We start from the raw sequence: 18,229 nt of genomic DNA, 5'->3' as shown, positions 1-18,229 counted from the left end.
CTTTGCTGTTCTATTCAGGAATTTTTCCCCTGTACCCATATCTTTGAGGCTTTTCCCTACTTTCTCCTCTATAAGTTTCAGTGTCTAGTGTCTTCTTAATATTAATAAATGCCTGAAGAATGCAGTGATAGGGCCCATGAATGAATAGTTTCAAATTATGGTATTACACTCACTCCATTTTGATTCAAGAAAGGTTTTTAAAAAAAAAAAATGGAAAGGAGTTGATGGCTGAGTGAATGCAATTACCTCGTTACATGCTATTGTCCTTGGGTTTCATAACCTGCTACCTAAACTAAGTGCTCACCATTTCCCAATAATGTTTTGTTTCTTCTATTTCCGGATATCAACTTTCTTCCTATATCATTGCAGATATTCAGGGTGGAATTCAACTATTTTTTGTAGAAAGTTTTTATTCATATAATATCCTCTACAAAAATAAAAACATTCTACAACTTCCCATAAACTCTCAAGTAGCATCAAGTACATTTCTGGACAAAAAGGCATCTTGTACTGGACTGGTTTTGTTTGTTTGTTTGTTTGATTGATTGATTTTTCTGTTTGTTGTTTTGTTTTTATAGAGGAGCAAGAGATTTTGAAAACATTCCAGGTTTACAACTTCAAAACAATTCCTTTGAACCGAATCCATAGTTTTTTGTTCTAATGTTCTTATTGGATTTCGGTGGAAATTGCTTTCTACTGTTATTTTTTAATGAAAATGTCATAAATTGCTGTCCTCCTTATGGCAAATGGTCCTTAGTGATCTCAAGACACTCAGGAACAAGGTTGGAACAGACACCATCAGACCATGAAGATCTTATCTGCTTCAGATTCTATATAGCCTCGAAAAGGACCTAAGCCTTCTTTGAATGTTTGTGAAACACGAGACATCAATGACTGTATTTGCTCTTTAGAAATATCTCTACCTTGAGCCTTTGAAATGGCTTGTCAGGTAAAGCCATATGCCACTGAACTTCAGAGTTTACCTTTGAAATGGAATGATTGTGTCATCTAATGTGATTTTTTTTAATACTAAAGGAGATCTTGAATAGGGGATATCTCTGACATCCACACATGTGTTGTGACATACACGCCTGAACTTGATCACTTGCACACACGCAAACACACACACACACACACACACACACACACACACACATACACACACAAGCACACGTGAATGAATGCATAAATAAATTTGAAAAATTAAGTTCCTGCTTTAACATAGCAAATGATGGACACTGTGGCTATGGCTCAGTGATAGAGGATGTATCTAGAATGCATTAAGCTCCAGGTTCATGCCCTAGCTCTACCAAAAATAAAAAGATTAAAAACCTAAGCCTATGGTAGAAATGGACTCCCTGTCCAAACTGTTTCCAGCAACTCCATTGTCTAAAGCTTCTGAACACTGTGGCTAAAATTACTTTCCTGTCACTGCTTGTGAAATAAATGCAAGAATGTGTTCCTGAATTGTATCCCAGGATTACTCACATCTTCATGGAACAATAGCTGCCATTCCCTCACTCTGTTAAAGCATGCTATTTTAACAAGTTGACATTTCAAAATATTCAAAATTTATCATTTTAATGGCATTAGCCATCAAATCTCATATCCAGCTTCCCAAGATACAACTCAGAAAATCATCAAAACCTAACCAATCACACAGTTAGGTTTTCTGGCTCAAAAATGAGAATGTCAAAGCCAAATACAATGGCACTTCCATTCCCCTTAGAAATTCTAACACAAAGCTGTTCTTAAAACTGAGAGTGCTTAGAAGTCCTCTGAATTTGTTGATCATGCAGGAAGCACTAACCAAGATCTTTCTGAATGAAGAATTCACTTTGCTTTGTAAAATCAGCATGTCTCTTGTGTGATACTGATGACCAGCTTGTCTGAACAGTCCCGCAGAGCTCTAGATACTGTGTTCTGTGTGGTTGTCAGTCTCCCACTCAGTTACTGTCTGCTTGCCATTCCAACTCTGCCATGGTCCCTACGTAGCAAGCAATGCTGTGTATTCTGCTTCAAAAACTACAGTAAACATCCCATGTTCATTTGTTACCCTATTTATCATTTTATAGTCCATTAGATAACATTATTAAAGATTAAAAACAAACAAACAAACCTAATAGCCTTAGCTTCGTGACCTTAAATGTGAACTGCCAGGTGAATAAGCAGAGATAGGTTTGAAGATATTTGCTGCTTAGTAAACTAAATGATCATTTGATGATTTAGTAGTACTAAATGATCAAATACTTCCCAATCTTTCTCCTTCTACTTAGACACCTTTAAAGTGTAAGTGAATTTGCCAATCTTCATCAAGGAGCTAGGTTGCCAACGGCTTTGTACTCTGGTGATCTAACATCATTGGTATTTGGCAGCAGAATAAGTGAATAACTATATCCTACTAAAATTCACAACTAGAAAGTTTATTTGTTTGCACTAGCCTGCTCTATTGGCTGGTTTTGTGTAAACTTGACACAAGCTAAAGTCATCGAAGAGGAAAAAGCCACAGTCGAAAGAATGCCTCCCTGAGATCCAGCAGTAGGGCCTTTTCTCAATTAGTTACTAATGGTGCAGGGCCTGGCCAATGATGGATTGTGTATCCCTGGGCTGGTGGTCCTGGGTTCTATAAGAAAGCAGGCTGAACAAGCCATGTGGTCCAAGCCAGTAAGTAACACCCCTCTATGGCCTCTGAATCAGCTCTGGCTTCCAACTTCCTGTTTGGCTCTATTTGAATTCCTGTTCTGATTTCCTTCTATGCTAAACAGCAATAGGAAGCATATTCCAAATAAACCCTTTTCTCCCCAACTTGATTACTTGCTCATGTTATTTCTTCATAGCAATAGAGACCCTAAGACACCTGTGGTTGCACAGAGCTACCAATTGAGTGACTTGAAGAGTAAATGTATTGACTCACAGTTCTGTAGACAAGAGCTCTAAATCAAGGTGATGACAATATAACTTCTGAGAGCTGTAAGGGAAAAATCTTCCTATCTTCCCACTTTAGCCATTTCATTGCTTCCCTTGGTAGATACTTCTAAGCCCAACTTAGATTAAATAAATTTCATACTGGATTATTTCAGTAAAGAATCTATCTCCAAATGTTAGAAACAGCCCTACACAAAGGTAACAAAGGTGCTTCTCACACAGAGTACAGGTAATCAGTACATCTTTGGAAGGGCATCATCTGATGAAGGCAATACACAGAGAATAGAAATGCATGGGCATGACCTGAGTCCAGAAAGATAGATGTAAGTTCTGTCCCTGACATTGACCTCACCTCACAGGATCAAGAAGTTAAATCCACTAAAAAGTAGATTCATTTCTACAGGACACTCATAACTCCGACCCAAGTAGGCCTTCAATAATCACAAGAAGAAAAATGTCCTGGCATCATATGTATAATTGTTTTAATAACATCACTTTGTAGAAGCTGTCAAGAAAATTCTCTGTCCTCCTCAGTTACTCTCTCCAGATCCTATTTGCCTTGGAAAACTGTTTTCCATTCATGGGACAACTCAGGTCAGTGATTCTTAAACTGAGAAGGGAGAAAATTGTAAGACTCTGGTATCTTTCTGTGCCTGGACAACTCACTTACCCTATTATTAAAGAATTACTTTATATAACTTTAAATTTTTTTGTCTTTCTCTCTCATTTGTTTTTTAAGTTTTGAAACAGGAACTAACATTGTAGTCCAGGCTGGTCTGGAACTTACTATGTGGCCAAAGCTCTTCTTAGACCCATACTTTTCTTCTGAAGTTCTAGGATAAAACATGCACACCATATGATAAACCATTACTTCCTGGTTGATAAAATAAAACTAATATCAGTTTCTACAGCACTATAGGGAGAAATATACATAATGATCCCCAGGCTACTAGTCCCAACCACAAATGGCTCTCACACTAATAGAAGATCTGTCATTACCTAACTCGCAGATGCCCATGCTTTCTTGGAAAGGCATGGTCTCTAGTTCCTTACTTCCCACCATGGAGGAATGAAGACTTCTTCATGTCATGAATTGAGCCCTTTCTGGTACCCTGCTCACCTCTCTCTTTTTCTCTGTCTTTCTCTGTCTGCCTCTGTCTGTCTGTCTGTCCTCTCTCTCTCTCTCTCTCTCTCTCTCTCTCTCTCTCTCTCTCTCTCTCTCTCTCTCTCTCCTGCATCATGAATATCTGTCAAGAACAGTAGATCAATAGTGGATGCACACATCATAATGGAGGCCTAAAAGAGATTCCTGGGTTACCTTATCCATTTTCTTTTTTAGCAGAGGGTCTGCCTCCTCCCTCAGCCATTTCTTCATCTAGTTTGTGAAACAGTGGCATCAAATTTTCAAGTGACTTGGATCCCATCATCTCTTCTACAAATTGGTTTCATTCCCTAGTCGACTTACTGTTAATTCTTTCTCCAATCTTTCATATGCTTCTTGTTCAAATTTAAATCCAATATTTCTATTCTTATCTTTCCTAACTAATGAGAATTGTCTCTTCCTCTTTGGGAGACTCCCAAGGTGTGTATAGAACAGCATTCACATTTTCGTATGTTTTCTGTGATATATTAAAAATTTATCACAGATTCTAAAGAAAACAACCCAATTTTAATTTAAATATACACACAATTTTGTTCTGTCTTAGGAATACCTTGGATGTTTATTTTCAATATTTTTCTTCCATAGGGAAATGTAAAAGTAATGTTTCTTGAATACTACTTCAAAAACATGTCTGTTATCAAAACTACTATCACTAGTCTACTATGGAATAACTTGACTATGGAAATTAAAGCCAGTTATTCAGCAAAGAGATTATTCAACTACTAAAATATTTCCCAAGATGACATAGCTTCCAACTTCCAAGTCCTTTAAAAATTATTATAATGTTATCTGCCTTCATCTATATAGTATGAATAGAAAATTCTGTCTTTCATGTTGTCAGTTATTGCAAAAGGCAGAGGTCTTTGTTTCATTGCCTATGACAACATAGCCAGTCAATTATCAGATATCTATTAAGAGTTTATGGTGTACACAATGCTGCTAAACACAAAATGGAGGTCCAACAAAAATACACTTTCATATTTTCCTTTTCTACCCCCCCCAAATTCCAAAGTAAATTCAGTGACAAATGTCCCCACTAGCCATTTTCCTGATTCTTTACATTCATAGCATATTCACCCTAAATCAATTCTCTTATCAAATAAACACATTGGAATTTATAGGAAATCCCTCCCTGGGTAAGGAGAATGAACTTTGTTCCTGTGCTTATTACCCCTCCCCTCATACTCTAGTCTGTTGTTCTCATGGTATAAATTGAAAGTTACCCACAGAATTTATATTCATCACACCAACTCACTGGTGAACTGGAACAAGTCTCTTCTATATCACCTGACCACACCCAGCAAACTCCAGGAAATACTCCAGTCCCTTCACAGTACAGCATAAACTTTGCTAACCAGAGAACCTTTAGCCTAAAATTCTACATCAGCATGCTTCAGATAAATAAGAAAGAAGTCTTGGGAATCAAGCAAGGATTTTATATAGTTAGTGTCCCTTAAAGAAGCCACTTTTTCTGGTCTGTTTCTTACCTTTTAAATCTGTTTCTTCTATTTTTTTCCTTTCCTCTCCTTTTCTATTTTGTATTAAGCTTGCTATTGAAATTTTTATACATATACATTATGCATTCTGATTCCTCTCTGACCCAACCTTTTTTAATTTATTTATCCCATCCTTATTGCATTTCCTCCACCTACCTTCTAGTCCCTTTCCCAGATTTACAACTTTTGACTTTGCTTTGTGGCTCATTTGGTTTAACCAGGCTATGTGTATAACCAGTGGACTGGAACTATCCACAGGGGCCTGGTGAAGTCACCACTAAAGACATGAATAAAGAACATACCTGTTCCTTTCCTGGAACTGATTAAATAGTTCAGCAGTTAGGGGTGGGGTTTCCCAAGCTGTTCCCCATCCATGCTTGACTGTTGAAGATTATTCTTGTGGAAACTTAGAGCAGGCATCATGTCCAGCAGCTGAGCATGTCTGCAAGGATGGAAGTGACTATGTTTGCCCAGTGGATGGCATTTCTCAGTCCTTCTCCCCACCTCTAGACTCCTACATTCTTAAGTTTTCTTCTCATTGTCCCATGAACTTTCTTTCATCACCTATTCTCACCCCCTTGTGTAGCTATAAATCTGCGAGGTCACCATCATTCACCAGGAAAAGGCATCTTTGATTAAGTCTAATAATAGCACTTGTCTATGGATGAACATACATACTTAGGAGACAGATTGACTCTATATTGATTTAGCTAAACAAACATGTTCAATTCCTACTTAAGAACTCTGAAACCATGGGTTTCTGATCAGGATTAGGATATCAGACAAGGAGTCCTTCTTTGGTAAGACCTTCAAATTTAACTGAAGAACAGTTGGTTACCTCCATGTCAATAGCACACTATTGGTACTTGCTAACAAAATAAACTTTAGATGCAAAGAACTGATAGACAAATAAACATGATTAATACTCACTTGCTGAGTCAAAGTGAAGACATTTTTCATCACAAAATAAAATATAACAAGATAAAACCATCACATCAAGTTTGGACAACGCATCCCAAAGGAGGTAAAAGATCCTCAAGAGCAGGCATAAGAATCACATACTCAGGAGACTCATAAAAACTCTAAAGTGAAAGATATAGTATATATGAGAAGGATCTGGTGCAGAAATCTGAAGGCCCTGTGTGCGTTGCTTCAGTCTGTGTTCATATCAGCTTTGCTCCGTTGATTCAGACAATCTTCTTTTCTTGGTATCCTTCATCCCCTCTTTCTCTTAAATTGTTTCTGCCCCCAGTTCTAGGTTCCCTGTGCTCTGAAGGGAGGGATGTGATAGAGCAGAGACATCCGATTTAGAGCTTTGTGTTCCAATGACAATTTCTCCCTCCCCCTTCTCCACTCTCTGACTCTCTTTCCGTCTCCCTCTCCCTCTTCATAATGTTTTGCTTTGGGTCTCTGCACCTGTTTCTGTCTGCTGAAAGAGGAAGCTTCTCTGATAATGACTGAATAAAGCACTGGCCTTAGGTCTCAGGGCTATCTTGTCTCTGGTTCTTGGTCATCCAAGAAGTACAAGGTATGGATTCCATCTCATGGATTCGGCCTTAAGTCAAATCAAACACTGGTTAACTATTCCAACAAGTTCTGTGCCACCATTTTCCTCGAATGTTTTGCAGACAGAACAGATCAGATCATAGGTCAAAGGTTTTGTGGCTGTTTTGGTGTTTATATTTCTCTTCTGATTACTTGCAGAGTACCTTCCACACCAAAGACAATATAACATTGGGTAAAGGCAACAACAGAGCCTCTCTGTCAGTTTGCAGAAAACAAGCCATTGTCTTGGAAATAGCATGGATTTTTTGAGAATTACTATGGTTCTCCCTGGGCAACAACAACAAAAGAATTTACATATAAATGAATACTATATTTACCTTTCTTGGTTACATCACTTAGGACAATTTTGTCTAGTTCCATCCATTTGCATGCCAATTCAATAATGTTTTTTTAAAATCAAGTAATACTCTCTTGTGTAGATGTATTACCCTTCTGTTGAGGGACATCTAGTTTGTTTCCAGTTTCTAACTATTATGAACAGAACAGAAATGAACATAGTTGAGCATGTGTCCTTGTAGTTGCAGGTGGGCTATTAGGTTGAATGACTTGCCTTAAAGAGACATGGAAGAAGTCTACAGAGCAAGTACCAGGACAGTCAAGCTTCAACAGTGAAGGAGTTGGAAAAACAGAAAGCTGGTGATAATGTAATAAAACAAGAGGACCATATTCTAGCCCCAGTAGGCAGGAAAAGTTGGCACATTGGCAATATGTGACTCTAGTTTTAAAGTCTAGAATACAATGGAATACTGGGACAATTAACACTACTTAGCTGGAGCTAAAAAATTAGTGGGTGATTAAGAAGAGACCAGTGGTCTGCAAAAGGAACTGATCCTGTGCCACAAAGCTCCATACCCAAATACTGCCAGGAGAGAACTAGTCTCCCAGGAGTGCTGACAAGCCTGTTAGCACAGGTAAGACCACCACTTCTGATCAGAGGTATGCAACCATAGCCCTCAGGACACAAAAACCAAGGAGCAGACTGGGACAGGAACCTTCCAGTTTCCACCTGCGTCCGGAGCTAACCCTGTGACACATCTCTCTATACCCAAATACCAGCAAAAGAGAACTGTTCTCCCATGCGTGCTGACACACCTGTGAGCAGAGGTAAGATGACAACTTCTGCTCAAATTCCTGGCCTAAGAGTAATAAGAACCTGTACAGAGCCATAAGAACACAGGAACCAAGGAATATCCAGGAACAGGATCCTTCTGGTTTTTGTTTGTGCCCCTGAGCTGACCTGCTGCCATAGCTCCCCATACCAAAATTCCTCTCAGAAAGAGCTGGTCTCACAGAAGTATTGACACAGAGGCTTGCAGGAGGGACAAGCCACAGTCAGAGACAGTAAGACCAGCTAACACCAAAGATAACCAGATGGCAAGAGGCAAGGGCAAGAACATAAGCAGCAGAAACCAAGCCTACTTGGCATCATCAGAACCAAGTTCTCCCACTATAGCAAGCCCTGGATACATTATCACACCAGAAAAGCAAGATTCAGATTGAAATCATATCTGATGATGATAATAGAGAACTTTAAGAGGGATATAAATAACCCCCTAAAAGAAATACAGGAGAACACAGGTAAACAGATAGAAGGTCTTAAACAAGAAACACGAAAATCACTTAAAGAATTACAGGAAAACACAACCAAACAGGTGAAGGAATTGAACAAACCATCCAGGATCTAAAACTGGAAGTAGAAACAATAAAGAAATTGCAATGGGAGACTACACTGGAGATAGACAACCTAGGAAAGAGATCAGGAGTCATAGATGCAAGCATCACCAACAGAATACAAGAAATGGAAGAGAGCAGATGCTGGCGAGGATGTGGAGAAAGAGGAACACTCCTCCATTGTTGGTGGGATTGCAAGCTTGTACAACCACTCTGGAAATCAGTCTGGTGGTTCCTCAGAAAATTGGACATAGTACTATCGGAGGATCCGGCAATACCTCTCCTGGGCATATATCCAGAAGATGCTCCAACCGGTAAGAAGGACACATGCTCCACTATGTTCATAGCATCCTTATTTATAATATCCAGAAGCTGGAAAGAATCCAGATGCCCCTCAACAGAGGAATGGATACAAACAATGTGGTACATTTACACAATGGAGTACTACTCAGCTATTAAAAAGAAGGAATTTATGAAATTCCTAGGCAAATGGTTGGACTAGGAGGGCATCATCCTGAGGGAGGTAACACGATCACAAAAGAACTCAAATGATATGTACTCACTGATAAGTGGATATTAGCCCAGAAACTTAGTATAGTGAGATATAAGATACAATTTGCAAAACACATGAAACTGAAGAAGAAGGAAGACCAAAGTGTGGACACTTTGCCCCTTCTTAGAATTGGAAACAATCACCCATGGAAGGAGTTACAGAGACAAAGTTTGGAGCTGAGACAAAAGGATGGACCATCTAGAGACTGCCATATCCAGGGATCCATCCCATAATTAGCCTCCAAACGATGACACCATTGCATACACTAGCAAGCGTTTGCTGCAAGGACCCTGATATAGCTGTCTCTTGTGAGACTAGGCTGGGGCCTAGCAAACACAGAAGTGGATGCTCACAGTCAGCTATTGGATGGATCATAGGGCTCCCCAATGGAGGAGCTAGAGAAAGTATCCAAGGAGCTAAAGAGATCTGCAACCCTGTAGGTGCAACAACATTATGAACTAACCAGTACCCCGGAGCTCTTGACTCTAGCTGCATATGTATCAAAAGGTGGCCTAGTTGGCCATCACTGGAAAGAGAGGCCCATTGGACACGCAAACTTTATATGCCCCAGTACAGGGGAAACCCAGGGCCAAAAAGTGGGAATGGGTGGGTAGGAAAGTGAGGGGGAGGGAATGGGGGACTTTTGGGATAGCATTGGAAATGTAATTGAGGAAAATACGTAATAAAAAATATTAAAAAAAAAAAAAAGAAATGGAAGAGAGAATCTCAGGTGCAGAAGATACCATAGAAAACATTGACACAGTAGTCAAAGAAAATGTGAAATGCAAACAGGTCCTAACCCAAAACATACAGGTAATCCAGGACACACTGAGAAGACCAAACCAAGGATAATAAGTATAGAAGAGTGAAGATTCCCAAGAAACTTCAACAAAATTATAGAAGAAAACTTCTCTAACCTAAAGAAAGATGTGCCCATTAACATACAAGAAACGTACAGAACTCCAAATAGATTGGCCCAAAAAAGAAATTCCTCTGGTCACATAATAGTCAAAACACCAAATGCACAAAACAAAGATAGAATATTAAAATTAGTCAGTGAAAAATGTCAAGTAACATATAATGGCAGACTCATCAGAATTATACCAAACTTCTCACCAGTGACTATGAAAGCTAGAAGATTTTGGGCAGATATTATTCAAACACTAATAGAACACAAATGCCAGCCCAGGCTACTATACCCAACAAAACTCTCAGTTACCATAGATGGAGAAACCAAAATATTCTATGACAAAACCAAATGTACACAATATTGTTCCGCAAATCCAGTCCTAAAAAGGATAATAGATTGAAACACCAACACAAAGAGGGAAACTACACCTTAGAAAAATGAAGAAAGTAATGTTTTTTCAACAAGCCCAAAAGAAGATAACCACATAAACATAAAAATAACATCAAAATAACAGGAAGCCTCAATCACTATTCCTTAGTATCTCTTAACATAAATGGACTCAATTTCCCAATAAAAAGACATAAAACAACAGACTGGATATCTAAACAAGACCCAGCATTTTGCTGTATACAAGAAATGCACCTCAGTGTCTAAGACACAAGCTACCTCAGAGAAAATGGCTGGAAAACAATTTTCCAAGCAAATGGTTCTAAGAAACAAGCGGGAATAGCCATTCTAATATCAAATAAAACCAACTTTCAACCAAAAGTTATCAAAAAGCATAAGGAAGGACATTTCATACTCATGAAAGGAAAATCTACCAAGAAGAACTCTCATTTCTGAACATCTCTGCTCCAAATTCAAGATCACCAACATTCATAAAAGAAACTCTACTGAAGCTCAAAGCACACATTGTACCTCATACAATAGTGGGAGACTTCAATACCCCACTCTCATCAATGAACAGAAAACTAAACAGAGACACATTGAAACCAAGAGAGGTTATGAAACAAATGGATTTAACAGATTTTATATATATATATATATATATATATATATATATATACATGTATATATATATAATTACAGTTAAGTTACTAGGGATTACAGTTAAATTACTGGTGATTACAGTTAAGTTACTGAGGATTAAAGTTAAGTTACTGGGGATTACAGTTAAGTTACTGAATAAATCTCAGAAGAGACTTTGAACTTTGTACTTTTAACACTGTTTTGACTGCTATAGACTATGGGAACTTTTGAAGTTGGATTAAATATAATTTGCATTATGTTATGTTTAGGGATGGCCCCAATAGACTCATATGTTCAAACAAGCCTATTGGGGCCAGAGGGTAGAATATGAAAATTTGTATATGCTTGGCTCAGGGAGTGGCACTATTAGAAGGTGTGGTCCTGCTGGAGTAGCTGTGGATTGTTGGAGTAGGTGTATCCCTGTGGGCATGGGCTTTAAGATCTTCATTCTTGCTGTCTGGATGCCAGTATTCTGCTAGAAGCCTTCAGATGCAGATGTAGAATTCTCAGTTCCTCCTGCACCAATCCTGCTGGAACGCTTCCCTGTTCCTGCCTTGATGATAATAGACTGAACCTCTGATCCCGTAAACTAGCCCCAATTAAATGTTGTACTTAAAAGAAAGAAAGAGAGAGGGGAGAGGGAGGGGGAGGGGGAGGGGAGGAAGGAAGGAAGGAAGGAAGGAAGGAAGGAAGGAAGGAAGGAAGGAAGGAAGGAACGCAAAGAGAGCAGATCACTAGATACTATGATTTTATTGGTGGCAGACAGATTATCCTAAACAATCCTCATCCCCATTTCCTAGCCAGGTGGGCTGAATTAGCACACGTGAAATAAACTGCATACATTATTTTATCCTATTTTCGGATAGTAAGCTGGAGTCTCAGGAGATTAAGTGATTGGCTCAAGGATTTTGGAAGAATTGTTGCAGAACTGCTATTCTCACATGATTTGGTCTGATTCCACAGCCTTAATATCTTGCTCTATTCCATTGCCTCTCTAATGTATTCTAATCTTATTATGATATTTCAAGCGTGCTTTCCTCCTAAGGAGAAATTATTTCTTTTTTTAGCTTCCCTGAGCCTTGGGATCTATACATTAAATTTGGATTGATAATAATTATTGACTTTTAAATGAATCAATGAAGAGTCAGTGCTTAGAGCAACAGCCAATAAGTGTCATTTTGTTGTTGTAATTCTAAACCACTCATTCATAGATTTGTGATACAAAGAGAAATCCAGTGCATGACAGATAGCCAGTATCTTAGGGAAGTATCATCCTTTAGGTGTAAGGAATATTCTGATACCTCCTTTTTCTCACTCATTACTATTGCTCTTTATCATTCCTGAAAACTTAAGCTTCAAAAACAAGGCAAAAAGAAATGCTAATTATAAATTAGGGTCTTTATTTTGGTCTTTAAAATGCTTATGATAAACATGTAGAGTCAGGACACATCTCAGGAAAAACAAGAACATAAAACAACCTGTGTTTTCTATGGCTCAACTACTTTTTCATCAAATAAATCTGCCACTGTATTATATGTGCAATGTACCAGCTTCCTCCTACAGTTTTTTAAGTTGTCAAGTCTGTTGAAAATATAAATATTTTCCATTGCCTTAGTATTAACATCTGGAATTCTACAACATCCTACAACTTGCAATGTGCACACAAATACAAATGCCTTTAATTTTCTGGTACATATTTGTTCATTTGGGCCTATGATATATACTAACATTGTCACACTCATGGTAAGAAAGAAAGGTTCACCTCAAAAGACCAAGGACATCTTGATCTGTGTAATTTGAAGGGGGAGGACTTCCCCAGGAAGATTCAGTACCACTCAGTAGAAATGTATTAAATTTGCTATAGCTACAGGAAATTGGAAGAAAGAATAATTAAAATATGAATATAGACTTTTGATTTGGAAACACCTATCCCAAAGACAAAGAGGAGAACAAAACCCACACATGCACACATGTTAACATGCCTTTCATTAAAATATGAAGACATTATATAAAGTAACCCCATGAGATGGCTGAAAATATCTGTTTTGCTGAGATGAAAAAAATTATAGATAGATATCCCCAAATGCATGTTCCATATAACTAAAGCTAAGGGTAGAATAAAAAAAACAAAAACAAACAAACAAACAAACAAAACTATGTAGTCATGAAAAACACTACATGGTATTGGTACAGAGACAGACATGTTAATCAATGGAATAGAATTGAAGACACAGAAATAAAACCACCCACTGATGGATACCAGATCTTTGACAAAGAAGCAAAAATACAATACTGAGTGAGGTAACACAGACCCAAAATGACATGCATGGTATGTACTCACTACTAAGAGGATATTAGCCAAAAACTTACACAGGATATAATCCACAGAACTCAAGGTTAACAAGCAAAAGGGCCCAAGTGAGGATGCTTCAATCCCTCTTGGGAGAGAGAAGAAAGGGGGCAAAGGGGGGAAGGGACTGGGATGAGAGAGGGGAGGAGAAGGGGAAAAGGGAACATGATCATGTATTGGAGGAGGGGAACAGGAGTGAAGCCCTGAAGGCCAGCAGAATGAATGGAAACAGGCAGCCTCGGGAAGTGGAAGGTGAGAGGTAGAGTGGAAGGTGAGATGTAGAGGGAACCTTCTAGAAAGACCTGCGAGGTGAGAGACTTTCAGGATTAAAAGGGACAGACCTTAAATGAAATCCCCAACAGGGGAGAGAGGGACCTTGTAGAGTCCACTTCCAATAGAAAGACAGGGCATCAAGTGGAGGGATGGAGTTTCCATTCCACAGTCAAAAAACTCTGACCCAAAACTGTTTCTTTCTTAAAGAACTGCAGGAAAGAAAATGGAGAAGAAACTGAGGGAAAGGAGGCCCAGTGACCAGCCTAACTTGGGATCTACCTCAAGGGGAGGCTCCAAGACCTGACACTATTACTAATGCTATGGTATGCTTACAGACAGAATCCTTGCATGGCTGCCCTCTGAGAGACACAATAAGCAGCTGAAAGAGTCAGATGCAGATATTTACACCAAACCAATGGACATAAGATGGTGAACCCTGTGGTTGAACTAGGGAAAGGCTGGAAGAAGTTGAAGAGGAGGGTGACCCAATAAGAAGAACAGCAATCCAACTAACCTGGATCCCTGAGATCTATGTCAGACACTGAGCCACCAACTAGGCAGCATACACTAGCTGGTCCAAGGCCCCTTGACACATACACAGCAGAGAACTACCTGGTCTCAGTGAGAAAAGACACACCTAACTCTTCAGAGATTTGAGGCCCTACGGAGGCCTGTCAGGATGAGGCTGGGGAAGGTGGTATTGGGTTGGAGACTGGGGCTATCCTCTCAGAGATTGGGGAAGAGGAATGAGGAACTGTTGGAGGACAGACCAAGAGGGGGATAATGACTAGACTGTAAAAAAAGATTAAAGATAATTATAATTTTAAAAATTAAATGTGAAATTTAAAATTCTATATTTATATATATTTAAAATATATTCATGTATTGATGAATATATAATTGTATAATTTTAAAGTTAATTTATATTGACAATAAATTAAAACTGTAAAAAAAAAAGGAAAAAAGAAAAAAGAAAAGAAATTTCAGGGGAGTTCTTTTGAATGTCCATACCTGGCTCAAACTTTGTACCCCCAACCCTGCATTAAGTCAAAATCATATAATCTCATTGTTTATAGCTCAAACTTTATTTTCTCTGAAACATCTTCTCTGACTCACCTGTATCCAAAACAAATGACATATTTTCAATGCTCACTTATTATACCTTGCAAGTTTATATTTATTCATGCTGTCTTTCAGTTTGGTAAAGCTCTATAAGAATATCAATTATTTCTGACTCCACTTGACATTATAATTTCCAATGCCAGCAGAATTCATTTTACATTTAAGCTATTAATAAACACATTCATTTTTTTCATACCATAAATACATATCAACTATTTCTCCAAGTATCAATGAAGAAAGCAAAAGGCTCAGAAGGTTGTGTCACATAAAAAGGTGTTACTCTGTCCTGTCAAAAAAACAAAATAAGAAGAAAAATAAAAACCTAATATAGAATGCGAAAGAAATGAATGTGGTATATAAGAAATGCAGATTGGGGCCAGTGAGATGGTTCAGTGGTTAAGAGTACTTCTTATTTTTGCAAAGGACCCAGCTATAGTTCCCAGTACCTACATGTTCCAGAGTAATAACCTCTGTCTTCTGAGCTCTGTGGGCACCAGGCACACATTCGTACACGCAAACACTCATATACACAAATACACAAACATAAAATAAAACTTTAAAATGAATGAAGGAAAACAAGATCACTAGTGATGATACCCAGGGTATCCTTTAGTTTTAGATGCTGTTGCTGAATATTATGAAGAAGTAACATCTGGCTGGAGCTTATTATGTAACATGAATTTCCTAGGGAGTCATAATACTCACCCCAAATAGAAACCCCACAACAGACCAAAGTACAGATACAATTCAAGTCCAATTTGGTAAACTAATGAGTTTTATTGGAGGTATTTACCGTAATATGGGTAAGATATAAATTACAGGAGCAAAAATGACTCACAGGAAGCTTCAGCAGCAGCATGAGTGACAGCACACAATTTTCAACTTCCTAGGGAAACACAAAAAACTCAGAATAATTAAATTTTAAAAGAATCCAGAATAATAAAAGATGTGCTGACAGCATCACCATTCTGACCTCAACCTATATTACAGAGCTGTAACAATAAAAACTCCCTGGTATTGACTCAAATATAGACATATTAATCAATGAACTAGAATTTAAGAACTAAACATGAATCCATACACCTATGAATACCTATTTGTCCATTTTTATAAAGAGGCCAACTACACATTGGAACAAAACACAATATTGTTAACTAATGTTTTTTTGTCAAACTGGACAACTGCATGTGAAAGAGTCCAAGTAGATATGTAGTTATAATTTTGTATAAAATTCAGTCAAAATTGATTAAAAACCTCAACATAAAGCCAACTACACTGAATCTGATAGATGAGTAAGTGGGGTAATAGCCTTGAATTCATTGGCACAGGAAAAGACTTTCTGAACAAAGAACTGATAGCACAGGCACTAAAAACAACCAATAATAAATAGGACCTCGTGAAATTGAAAAGCTTCTGTATGGTAAAGAATAACATCATTGGGATAAATTAGCAGCCCCAGAATAAAATATTTTTATCACCTCTGCATCCAATTGATGTCTAAAATCCAAAACACATAAAGAACTCAAGAAGTTGAACATTAAGAAAATAAATACTCCAATTAAAAATAGGGTATATATTCAAACAGAGACTTCTCAAAAGTAAAAATATAAATGCTGAGACGCATTTAAAGAAATGTTCAACATCCTTAGTCACCAGGAATTGAAAATCAGAACTACTTTGAGATGTCATCTTGCACCCATTTAGAATAGCCAAGATCAACAAAACAAATGACAGATTATGCTGGCAAGGATATGGAGTAAGGGAAGCACTCATCCATTGCTGGTTGGGGTGAAAAGTTGAACGGCCATTATGAAACTGAAAGGAAATGAATGGAGGTAGGAATAAAAATCATTCTGATTGAAGTCACCTAGACCCAGAAAGACAAATATGGTATGTATTCAGTTATATGTGACTGTTAGCTTCTAAGTCATTGATAAGCATTCTACAGACCATATAGCATGGGGGTAAGGCAGTGATTAAGGGGCTAGGGTGAAGGGATAAATAGATCTACCTAGGAAGTGAAACAGAATGGACAGCTATAGATGGACAAAGGCAGGAGGGACTGGAATAGGAGGATCAAACAAGAGGATTCCATACTACTCCTAAAATTATTCACACTTTTCACTGTACTTTCTCATTTTTATTCCCTAGTTGCCCTTTTCCATACCCTTCTCTTCATATACATACATCAAGTCTATCTAAATGAAATCTCCAAATAATGGGAGAGACAGAAACCCAACTGTACAACTTTTGCCATCATATGAAGCTTCCTGTACTAAGAATGAGTTACATTTAATTGGGTTGTTGGTTAAATGGCTCACACAAGAATCCTGAAACAGCCCAGGCAATTATCAAGGATATTGAGTTCTCTCCACACACTGATAATAATACCTGTTGCTTAAAGCAATACCTACACAGCTCATTGACGATGGAGAAGTTGAGCTAGTGCCCACCTAATGTTTATGGTACTGGCAGGTGGTATGCATGCTACCAAAAGGAGAAAAGCAAAGGCCAACCCAACTACAAACCTTTAGATCTACAATGGTGACCTACCCGCAAGACTGGTGCAACCCTGGAACAAGGCTTGAGGAAGTAACCAACCAGGATCTGACTTGATTTGAGGCCTATTCCATGACATGGAACCCATATCTGACACTACCAAGAAGCCAAGTCTAGATAGGTCAGAGACCTAGGGGCAGTCCAAATAACACTGATCTGTTAAAAGAAAAGTAAAACGACTCCTAATGACAGTCTTCTATACTCATAGATCAAGAAAAGAGCATAAGAGACAGAAAGGTGAGCCCCATAGGAGGAACAACAATATGAACCAACCAGTACTCCCCAGAGCTCCTAGGGACTAAACCACCAATCAAAGGATACACATGGAGGGAACCATGTCTCCAGCCACAGATGGAGCAGAGGGTGGCCTTGTGGGACATCAATGAGAGGAGAGGCCCTTGGTCTTGTGAAGACTAGATGCCCCAGTGTAGGGGAACGCCAGGACAGGGAAGCAGGAGTGGGTGGGTTAGTGAGCAAGGGGAGGGGAATGGGATAGGGGGATTTCGGAGGGGGAATGTGGAAAGGGGATAAAATTTACAATGTAAATAAAGAAAACATCTAATAAAAATCAAAAGAAAGAAAGAAAGAAAGAAAGAAAGAAAGAAAGAAAGAA

The sequence above is a fragment of the Mus caroli genome, chromosome 13, assembly GCF_900094665.2.
Source record: "Mus caroli chromosome 13, CAROLI_EIJ_v1.1, whole genome shotgun sequence".
Classification (NCBI taxonomy): Eukaryota; Metazoa; Chordata; class Mammalia; order Rodentia; family Muridae; genus Mus; species Mus caroli.
The sequence above is the reverse complement of the archived record's forward strand: the minus strand, read 5'-3'. Positions refer to the sequence as shown.